This window comes from Mesoplodon densirostris, chromosome X (assembly GCF_025265405.1).
Source record: "Mesoplodon densirostris isolate mMesDen1 chromosome X, mMesDen1 primary haplotype, whole genome shotgun sequence".
Taxonomy (NCBI): Eukaryota; Metazoa; Chordata; class Mammalia; order Artiodactyla; family Ziphiidae; genus Mesoplodon; species Mesoplodon densirostris.
In genome coordinates, this window is record NC_082681.1 from 108,108,017 (window position 1) to 108,119,231 (window position 11,215).

An 11,215-nucleotide genomic window follows, 5' to 3' on the forward strand; every position below is an offset into this window, starting at 1 on the left:
CACTGTTTAAATCGGGGGTCCCCAACCCCCGGGCCATGGACAACTACTGGTCCACAGCCTGTTAGGAACCGGGACACACAGCAGGAGGTGAGCGGGGTGGAGGGGGGCATTCAAGCGAAGCTTCCTCTGTCGCTCCCCATCGCTCCCCAACCCTCGAGTTACCGCCTGAACCATCCCTCACCCCCCCACCCCCCCGTCCGTGGAAAAATTGTCTTCCACGAAACCGAGCCCTGGTACGAAAAAGGTTGGGGACCACTGGTTTAAATGATACCCAGAATTGATTTGGTGGATTCACTGCTTGCTTGTTTTACTACCCTAGAGAGAGCAATTAGATATATGTCGAGTTTGTTGCACCTGTAAAACTTTACTTGGATGTGATAGTAAAGAAAGTGAAATCATGTCATGAACCTATGAAAACTCTGCCTAGTGGGGTTCTATCAAGTCTCTTTAGTAAAGTTTGCACAATTTCAGCTCGCCAATCACATCACTGAGGCTCTTTAACTTACTTGAAGCTCTTTATGACTTCTGAAAACCAGATGTTTACAGTTTTTTAAATGTTGTACTATATGGCCAGTCTCCATTTGTGCTCTTTATTTGTAATATTAGTTTTGCATTTTGAGTGCATAAGTCAGCCTTTGGTTCATACACATAACAAGGTATATATTTTGAGGCAACATCAGGAAATATGTAACAACTCATTTAAAATGTTTGATCATTAGTGAGGTCACCTTGAGACTACTAATAAAAAGAATCGAGTCGAATTTTAGGCTGATAAAATTTGCCATACTCTTAAATGTAGGGCTGTATTCCTAATTCCAATAGGCTGGACAAAGCCATATTATAAAAGGTAGTTTTACGTGCATGGAATCTGGAGACAGACTGCTGACTTTGAATCTCAATGATGCTATTTAATAACTGTAACCTTGGGCAAATTACTTACCCTCTTTCTGCCTCTCTTTCTTTATTTTTAAAATGAGTAATGATAGTACTTACTTTGTAGATTTGTTGGAAAGATTTATATCACTTAAAAGGTGTACAGCGCGTAATGCGTAGGGTATGATACTTTACAGTTACTGTTATCATTACCTAGGGGAAAAGATACCAATGTCTGGAGATAGATATATATCTCTGGTACTGATATCAGTAATTTAAGAGGAGGGAACCACTAGCAAATCCGAACTTGGTGTAGGTATATTCAGTCTGTATGCCACAGCTAGTTTTTGTTTGACTTTTTTGTTTGTTTTTATTTGCCAAGGTTCCTTAGTTCCTGTTGGAAAACCTTTTGGGGTCACTTCCATTAGTGTTTGCAGGATAGTTTACTTATCTCAGGGGAAAGTGCCCATTAGCAGTACAGTACAGTGGTTGTCAGGAAAATCTATTAAATGGAGTCCAGAGAGTTCATCTCTATAATTGTATAAATGTATGTTTCTCAGGGGCAGTGTTGAATTAGTAAATGGATATAAATCACAGAGTGCTAAAACTCGATGAGACCTTAAAAGCTGAGTAGTTCCAACCCCCTTATTTTATAGATGAGAAAACTGAGGCTCAGAAAACGGAGCAGTTTGTCCAAGGCCATAGTAGTTATTGTCTGAGATGAGGAAACTATCCGAATGTCTGCATGAATCCTAGGTTATTTCCACTAAAATTTAATCTCTAAATTAGTGTCGAAAAGAGTCCATTTAAAATAGCAACACTTTCTTCCTCCTGAACATGTTTGCACTATTCAGAAAAACCTATGAAGTGTGCTGGAAACCTCTCCCTTCCCTTTCAAACTCTGATTAAGAAAAAAGCTGAAACTACACACTCTCCCTTATAACACAATCCAAAATATTGAGAGTAACGTGCGTGATATTAAAAGCAAATTACTTACTTAGCATATATACTGCCAATATGCTTGCTGGACACACCCACTTAGAATTTGTAGACATTAAACTACATTTCAGGGACCATCCCAAGATGTAATTAATGAAATGAACTGACCTCTGACTCGAGAAGGTATCCATGTTGACTTCAATACAGAGCAATAGCTCTTAACTATTGATCGTAAAAATGTGATATATAAAGGCTCTAGCTCTGCCCTTTCAAAAGTCAAACAGAACCACTGTCCCTTAAAGCTGATAGGCACAGCAAGAAGCTGGGAGGCCAGAGGTTCCCACTGACACAAAGTATGTGCTTCCCTAATGGCTATTAATCTTCCAACGCAGACTAGATATTTTATGTGGGAAGGAGGCTGCTTGTAATTTCATGAGTAAGCCACAGAAACACAATGAGGGATGATACTGTCCCTCTAGTTGTCAGCCTCCCAAATGGGAAATAAATAATAGCAGAAGGATAAATGTGGCTGAAAGCAGAGGTGAGAAAGGGAACCGTTAGATATGGGAAACATCAAAGAACAAGAAATAGCAAAAAAGAGATGCCAGACGCCAACAAGAAAAGGGGAAATGTTATGAGTAAAAATGCTGAAGAATGGCTATGAAAAGGAGATGGGGGGTGGTCGCAAAGGAGGCCTTGAAATGACAATAATCCGTTCCAGAATGAAGAGGAAAGGAAGCTTATTACTTTTCTCCAAGGCAAAAAATACATTTTCTTAAGGAAAAAAAGTAAAACGAAGATAGAATGGATTAAGGAATGGGGGGAAAAAAAGACAAGTAGATGCATCCAGAGAGAGATAGTAAAGGCAATGAGCAGTGTCTCTGTCATTCAAGCTGGTGAGTTGTGTTTATGTCTCCATCCAGCTGTATGGCGTATTCCTGGGAAATAGCCGACAAGGCTAGGAGTTAGGGATAGGAGAATGCTCTTGATGGGAGAACATCAATCAACTAATTCCAAATGGAGGTCTGGCTGCCAATAAATAGCTGAGAGATCAGACCAAGTCACCTCTGTTTGGTGTTTCTCCCTGTCAAAATAGGTAATGGTAATATTTATTCTCTCAAACCCAAAGGACTTTTATGAAAGATAATTAATACATATATAAATGGAGGCAGTGTAGCTTACATGTTTAATCTAGTGGTTACAAGGGTAGACTCGAAGCCGAAGTTTCTGGGTTTGAAATCCAACTCCTTTTCATCGTACTTCTGTACTCTTGGGCAGATCACGTAACCTCTCTCTTGCTCAATTCATCAGTCAAATAGAGTTAATAATAGTGCCCACCTCATAGGGGTGCTCTGAGGAATAAGTGAGGAGTGATGAAGATCACTTAGCATAGTGCCTATCATGTATTAAGGACAATCTGAACTGTTTTCACTGTGTTGATGCTTTGGAAATAAACCTTTTATATGAGTGTAACACACTGCATTCATTTATAGTACTGCATAGGAGTTAGAATCACTGCTGCTGATAAAAAGTTCTGATGACATCATTATCTCTGTGCCTTCATTTTCTCTTCCTCATGTCTGCCCTTTTTCAGTCATCTGTCTGTTACTTCATTGCAAAAGAGTCATTTCTTTTTGCCTCATTTGCTGAATATGTTATTTATCAAGCAGTTATTGAACACTTACTATATACAGGCACTGTTAGAAATATGAAGAGGTATAAGACACAATTTTTGCCCAGAAAGACATACGTCCAGCAAAAAGAAGCAACTCATTAAGAAAACAATAATAAGAAATGCTATGATTAAATTTGTGAACAAAGTATTTCATCTGGGCTTATTTGGATGCTGAGGGCAGACTTACCAAATATGTTCAAGTCATAGTCAAGTTTAAATGCTACTATAGTACATGAAACTTTCTTTTATCTCATATTTCACTTTTTAATTTGTCTTTTGCTAGTGAAACTTAAGGCTGGAATCTCACTTTTCCTCACTCTTCTCCTGTCATCTTCCCCCATCACTAAAACAAACAAACAAACAAACAAACAAAAACCCACTTTATTTTATGCTTAAATGCTTCTGATGATGTTTTCTCAGTATCTCATTCAATTAGACTAACTGTTCTCATGCAGAGTTAAAGTGGTTGGAAAACCTAGCATACTTTGTCTAAGTAGGTTTTATTTCTCTTGCTAGCGCCCCATTTTATTCTGATAGTCTTAAGAGAGAACTGAAAGATAGCATTCACCATATTTCTAATGAACTTTAAAGAGGAAGTAAGCCATGTCCCCCCCAACAGTAAATTCCTATAAATGAGGGTTAAGAGTTATAGTAAAGATATTTCTACAGGGGTATTTGTTTCCCTTAAGTGGTTCAAGTTTAATACATATGTGATAACTTGGAAATTCTTACTCTTAATGAAATACAACATAGTTGGAGAACCATGTCTACTATTTCGCAGGCAACGTGATGCTTCTGATGCCAGTAGTTCTTGTCTTTAGCCCCCAAGTGTGGTTCCCTTACTTATGTGTGAATATTACCTATGGAATCAGTAAGCATTTTGCATATTTAAAGGAAACCAGAGTTATTTTTTTACAATAAAAAATAATGCATGTTCACTGTCCAAAGTAGATACAGAAAAACGCAATGAAAGTAATGGTTGCCCATAATTTTACGATTCAGGAATAGCCAGTGTTAACTGTTTGCTATATACATTCCTACTGAGAACTATATACTGATAACTAACATTTATTGAGCATTTTATATGCACCAGGCAGTTTCAACGACTTTATATGTTAAATATTACCCATTTATGCCTGGCAACAATTTTATGATATAAGTACTGTTATCATACCATTTTAAAGATGAGAAAATCAGTGCCATAACAAGGTGCAATAACTTGTTCATGATCACCATGAACATGGAGCCAGGACTGTAACTGGGCAGTCAGGCTCAGAGCCCAGGTTTTTAACCACTAAGAAATAGTGCCTTTTTAGTATAATAACATACATACAATTTTGTAAGCTGCTTTAATTTACTTAATATGCCATATGTTTCCCAGTGTTTTAGAATATTCTGTAAAAAATATGATTTTTATTGACTGCCTATAAATCTATCTATTGACCGTACCAGAATTATTTTAATTCCTATTTGATATATTTGGTTTGCTTCCAATTTCTCACTGTGGAAATAATCTAGCATATTTTACAAATATTCTAAGCAGGTGTACAAGTTTTTGGTGACATTAATATTTATTTAAATAAGCAGGTAATGGATGTCAGTGGTGTACATATCAATGCAAAACATGCAGTAAGTATTTGCTGTACAATAGCTATGCTCCAGAAACAGTGCCAGGAGGCAGTAGGGAATAGAAGCCTTTCTATTCCTAAATACTTCCTAATCTCATGGAGAGAGATCCCTGTAAAACAGTGTGTTTCAGTAGAATCTAGATCTGTGTGTTGACGAATGAATGGCAGGTGATGAAATTTCAACAATGAATGGAAATATCCTATTAGGAGTTATGGTTATAATAACCAGGGTAGGTGATGTGAGGAAACTAGTGTTTTAAGAAAATACGTATGACAGCATTATAGAAATGTGGGGATTTGTAAAGACCAGGGCTTTACCCACTTAGCTGGATTTATTTTATCATTTCTAGGGCTTTTGTGATGTTAAATACCATATATTACATTGCCCTTGTATAGGTGATGTGACATATGGTTATGCCCTTAACCAAATGGTGATTATAAATACAAGCATCAGTTCTTTTGGCTCATGATCTCAGTTATAATGTACTGGGTTTAACAAATAGTTTTTCCCAGGCCTTGGAAGTATTGAAGTTTTGAATGTTCTAGGAGATTTCCAAATAATCTCAGGGCCAAGTGGTAAACAGATCATTCTCTGAGACTGGATCTTCTGCAGTATGTCTGTGTTCTTTTATTTTACTCTAAGCCCCTGGCATTGCCTTCAGGGGTTACTGACTAGCATTTAACTGAAGGCTGACTGAGTTAGAGTTAGATATACACCTCCTGTAGTTAATGGGTTTTATTGCCAGGAATATCCTTTTGCTTATCAGTGGGGAAGGTTTTTGCTTCTATTGCTGGATATAAAGGTGTCCCTCAATATTCCATTACTCAGTTCATTGAGAAAAGCTTAAATTTAAGGGAAGGTAGATTGGAGCTCTGTTTCCTGAAGGAGGCTGAGCAAAATAATAGCTCCCAAGTTGGCTCAAGTTCTTCCAGATGTTCACATTTATATAACAACTGAACACTTGGAGATATTCCATCTGGTGAGATTTCTGTGCAAAATTTCTTTATATACAGTTCTAAAATGAGTTTCTGGTCAATGGATGTGAAAATGAACACTGATCATCGACAACAAACAACGAGATAAATTTTCATCCCGTTTGACTTGTTAAAGCAAAAACTCCTGTGATACTGAATCTATCGTTTTCTTTTTTTTTCAAACTTGTGACTCCATGGGAAGGACATGGAATCAAAGCAAAAGAACAGTATTACAGAAGATATGGGCCATGAAGAATTGTGCTTAAAATCATAAATAAACATCGGCACATACACTCACCACAGTGATGTGATTATAAAAACGAGACGGAAGCTGGCTGAAGAACTGCAAAGGACTTGGCTTTCCATGAACTTAATGACTGAAACTAAAGTTCCTCCCCAGGAGATAAGCTGAAATCATAGCACAGTTTGAATAAAAGTATACCTTTCCAAGGGTACTGCAGAACAATTATGGCTGGGATGCTTTACTCTTGAAGAGAAGGCACTAATAACCTCTTATTTTAAATTGACTTCCATCAAGCAATAATGCTTCCCAGCTTGCAATTTCAGGCACTGTATTGGGTAATGTGTTTACAGGCTGGTCTCATTTTTCTTTTGAAACAGGAGACGGGTAGCTTACTGCTACTTGGAGGTGACTTTAGGAAACACAATTTTCAAGGTGGTAGTTTAAAAAATGTGATTATTGGGAATAATAACTCCAGAGATAACGATTTAATGGGATTACTTCCAATTTATTCAGCACGTCACCAGGATATTGAAGTTCTAGTTTTAGATTTGTGCATTCAGAGTCCACCTTATTCCCCGATGTATCGTATATTTAGGTTCTTACTGCCATGTATAGGCATTTAGTTTGCCTTCAACTCTCCATAGGAGTCTAACATCTCAGAACAATCATTGTAGCTGGATCCTTCACAGCTCTACTCCTTGCTTACTTATCATTACTATTTCTTTAAAATCAAGATATTGAAAACATACATTACTAAAAGGAAGAAAACACATCTCCAACACCGTTATGGTGTTTTTCAGTTCAGAGGCTTACTGTGTATGCATCATTTGATTTAATTTCCTCAAAAGCCTTGGGAAATGTGAGTTATTATCATCTTATTGTTGTTGATAAATAGCAGATACTATTTATTTAGCACTAATTCTGCATCAGGACCAGTGCTAAACACCTTGCAGTTGATCTGAATGATATCCTCAGGATGCTGGAATTAATATTATGCCTATTTTATAGATGATGAAATTGTGTGTTAAATGACATGCCAAGTTTACACAGATGGTATATAGCAGAATTGCATTGCCAAGCTATTTTGTAGATGGAAACTAGTGATGCCAAAAGTTTAAATAAGTTGCCCTAGGTTGTCAAGTTAGTTCTTAATGCCTCTAACTGCCACCCTAAGCATTTTCCATTATACCGTTCTGTCCGGAGAATTGCTCCTACCTTATATGGTACTCTGGAAAGTAGACAAAGAAGCACCCCCCCACCGACCCAGAAGAGGACTTATTTTTTAAGAAGGCACACTTTTTTCCAGTCCAACTCTGCCATCACAAGGATGGGTGAGTAGATCATGGGTATGGATTTCAACCCCTACTCATCCCCCCTTATACAAGCACCTTGGTGCAAAATGTAATACCCAGGGCCGTAAGTAGAGGCCCTGGCTGTCCTCATTGAAACTAATAGCTGGACATTCCAAAAGAATATTAAGAGAAATATACAAAAGAGTTTTCTATAGGTATGTGTTCTTAGAAGCTGCAAGGATATAAAATGTGTGCTCTACTAATTACATTTCTAATATGCTCACATTTTCCCTTCATCACTAACAAAAATGTTTAGCAAGATATAGTCTGACAGCACTCATGCTAAAACTCCCCTGGAGCCAAAATGTATCACTAGTTAAAATGACCCTCATCTTCACAAGTCATTGAAGAGGAGTTGAGGCTCATTTATGCAGTGGGTTTTAACCACAGGGTGATACATTGTACTGCCGTTATGTTACCGAGCTTTGGAATCATTTTTTGTATTCATTTCAACTTATTACTATATTCCTTTTCAAAATTGATTACTTTTAATTATATAGCTACCCTGGGCATAAAGCAGATATTGTATAACTTGGATATGCTTTCCACTGAAGTCCTGACACAGTAATAGATTTAATGTGCACCTAACTATAATAAACATTAAAAAATTGCATGAGTGTATAATGAGGACACTGATAGTCAAAAAAGAGTTTTTAAAAATGTCTGTGACTTGGGATGTTTGAGAAGTTCAGGAATTTTTAGCTCAGAAGATGTCTCATCAAACCTGAGAACCTTCATGAAAACACGCAGCTGATTAACTTGAAAGAGCTTGGTCTAAGGACTGGTTCTCAAACTTTGGAGCACTACATGAAACTATAAAGGTTCAAGCCCCATCCTTGCTTTAATGAACTTAGACCCCTGTGTTGTATATTAGCTCTTCACTTGATTGTGAAGAGAGGTGTGTACGTAATTTGAAAACAACAGGACTACAGGCACAGATTCTCAAATTTGGGTGCACATTAGAATTGCTGGTGTCTCACACCCAGAGATTTCTTTTTTCTCTCTCTTATTTATGTATTTGTTTGTTTTTGTTTTTTTCTTCCAGTTTTATTGACATATAATTGACATACAGCACTGTATAAGTTTAAGGTGTACAGCGTAATGATGTCACATACGTACATCATGAAGTGATTACCACAATAAGTTTACTGAACATCCATCATGTCATATAGATACAACATGAAAGAAATAGAAGAAAAAAATGTTTTCCTTGTGATGAAAAGTCTTAGGATTTCCTCTCTTAACAACTTGCATATATAACAGACAGCAGCATTCATTATATTTGTCACATTGTACATTACATCTGATTTCGTTGATCTGAAGTGTCCCTTAGGCATTAGGAGGTTTAAAAGCTCCCCAGGTGATTCTAATATCAGCAAAGTTTGAGAACTACCAATCAAAGTCCTTGCTGCCCAATGTGTGGTCCAGTGGCACCTGGGAATTTGTTGGAAATGCAGAATCTCAGGTCTCACAAAGAATTACTGAATTAGAATCCACCATGTACCAAGATAGCCAAGTGACTTTTATGCACATTAACTTTTGAGAAATATTGGGCTGGGGAGTCAGGCAGAGCTGGATTTTTAGCCATTTCTAATTAGCTAGGTGACTCTGGGAAACCTCTCTGAGCTACAGTCTCTTTGCCTGTCAAATGGGCATAATGGTTACCCTGTCAACATAGCAGGCTCATTGGGGAGATTTGTGAATTGCAATACTGGAAACTCACTTTAATTCCTACAACACTGAAGGCACTCAGGAAACCTTGTGTTGCTCTTAACAGGCAGAGTTGCTGTGACCTTTTTCAGCGCTGGTGGATAGAGGGCAAGTGAAGCAAAACACTGCCAGTGACCTCCATCACAGGCCTTCCTGTTCTTGTATTAGTGAAGGTTCTTTGTAGGTGTGAATTCAAGGTTATTTTCATTAATTCAAAAGAATAAATGCTTCCTAGACTCAAGTGTCTTCTTCTAAAAAAGTAAATCATAGCCACAATGTCCTTGCAGGTACCTCGGTCACCTTGCATTGTTGTGGAATGTGATCAACTTAATCATACAGTGCCACTATTCATACTGTTATCTTTAATTTTACCTTTTAGATCTTAATCTGTTATTTCCCTCCTCCTTGGCCAAGAGCTCATTTCTTTCTAGAAGCTCATATATAGGGTTTCTTTTTTTCTCTTCAAGCCACTAACTTCTGCAATTATCTCTTTTTCTTCTAAATTTCTTTTGCCCCACAAAGTATTTTCTCATTGTTCCTGTTCCACTCCGTGAACTAAGATATAGAACTGACTTGTCCGGTAAAGTTTACCTCTGATTGAAAGGGTATGGCAGTACTTTCTTTGTAGTATAATCATTTGCACATTACGAGGGAAGTAGAAATGTCTAATGGGATACCAGAGAAGAAATACCCTCCGCTAATCTTTCCAAGCAGGGCGACAATGAGTAATGATTACAGTTAATTAAGTTAGGCAACCTCCATTTCCATTCACTTAGCAGCACTGCTAATTATATACGCATTCTACAAGGTTTCATTAGTTCTTCTGTAATTTGGATGCAGTACTCTTTGTGGGCAAGGGGATGCAGTATGATTAATGAGCTTTTTCCCACCAACACCTCCTGTTCTCTCCAAATGAAATTTCCACATCTGGAAATTGACAGTAGAAAAAGGAGCAAGGGGGGAAAAATCAGTCACGTTTTCACTTACCTCCAGCACAGCACATGTTTATAATTGCAGAATATTTTATGGTAAAGAAAACGGTAACATTTAATTTCTTTGGGAGCCTTGGGAAATGGTGGTTTTTTTCAAAAGGAAATAAGTCCACAACTTGGCTTTTTAAAATATAAATGACAATGACACTTTATATTGTAGGCTTTTGTTCACTTTAAATAACTGTGTGTTGAGTACCTACTATTTGCCAGGCCCTGAATCTATTAAGTGAGAAGGAGGTAAGCCCTAGCTATGATTCCAGGTTTCTTTACCTGGACTTCAATCATTTTAACAACTTACTCTTTAAAGAAAACTGAGAGAATATGCAGCTCTACTTGGGTGTATTGTTAATGAAGCGCTTGAAAAAAAATTAGTTTATGTGCTTTGATCAGATGGGGATTGCCATACTTAAGAGTTTTATTTTTAATCTGAAAATCCACTTCAATCTTATGCTCTGGGCAAGCAGTCATTACACAAGACTGGCACAATTCTGTACATTCAAGAAGCAAGATTCAAGGTTTAACTTCAAATATAATCTCGAGTAAGTTATTCATATTATTCCTTTTATTTAAAAAAGTCAAGGTTTACATGATGAATTTTTGCTTCAATCTTCAACAATCTCCATTTGCTTTAAGAATTAACTTCGGCATTGTGGTTGTGTTTAGTTTAAGATTACTTCAGGTTTTAGAATTGATTTTTAAAGGTATATCTGGAGGAAGATATTTGGCTGTCGTACCTTTATTTGTATATTTTCATAGGAAGTTCAAATGTGTTTTGAGCAGCACTGGGCATTTTTAGAGTTGTTGTTTTTCTCCTAACGTCACACAGG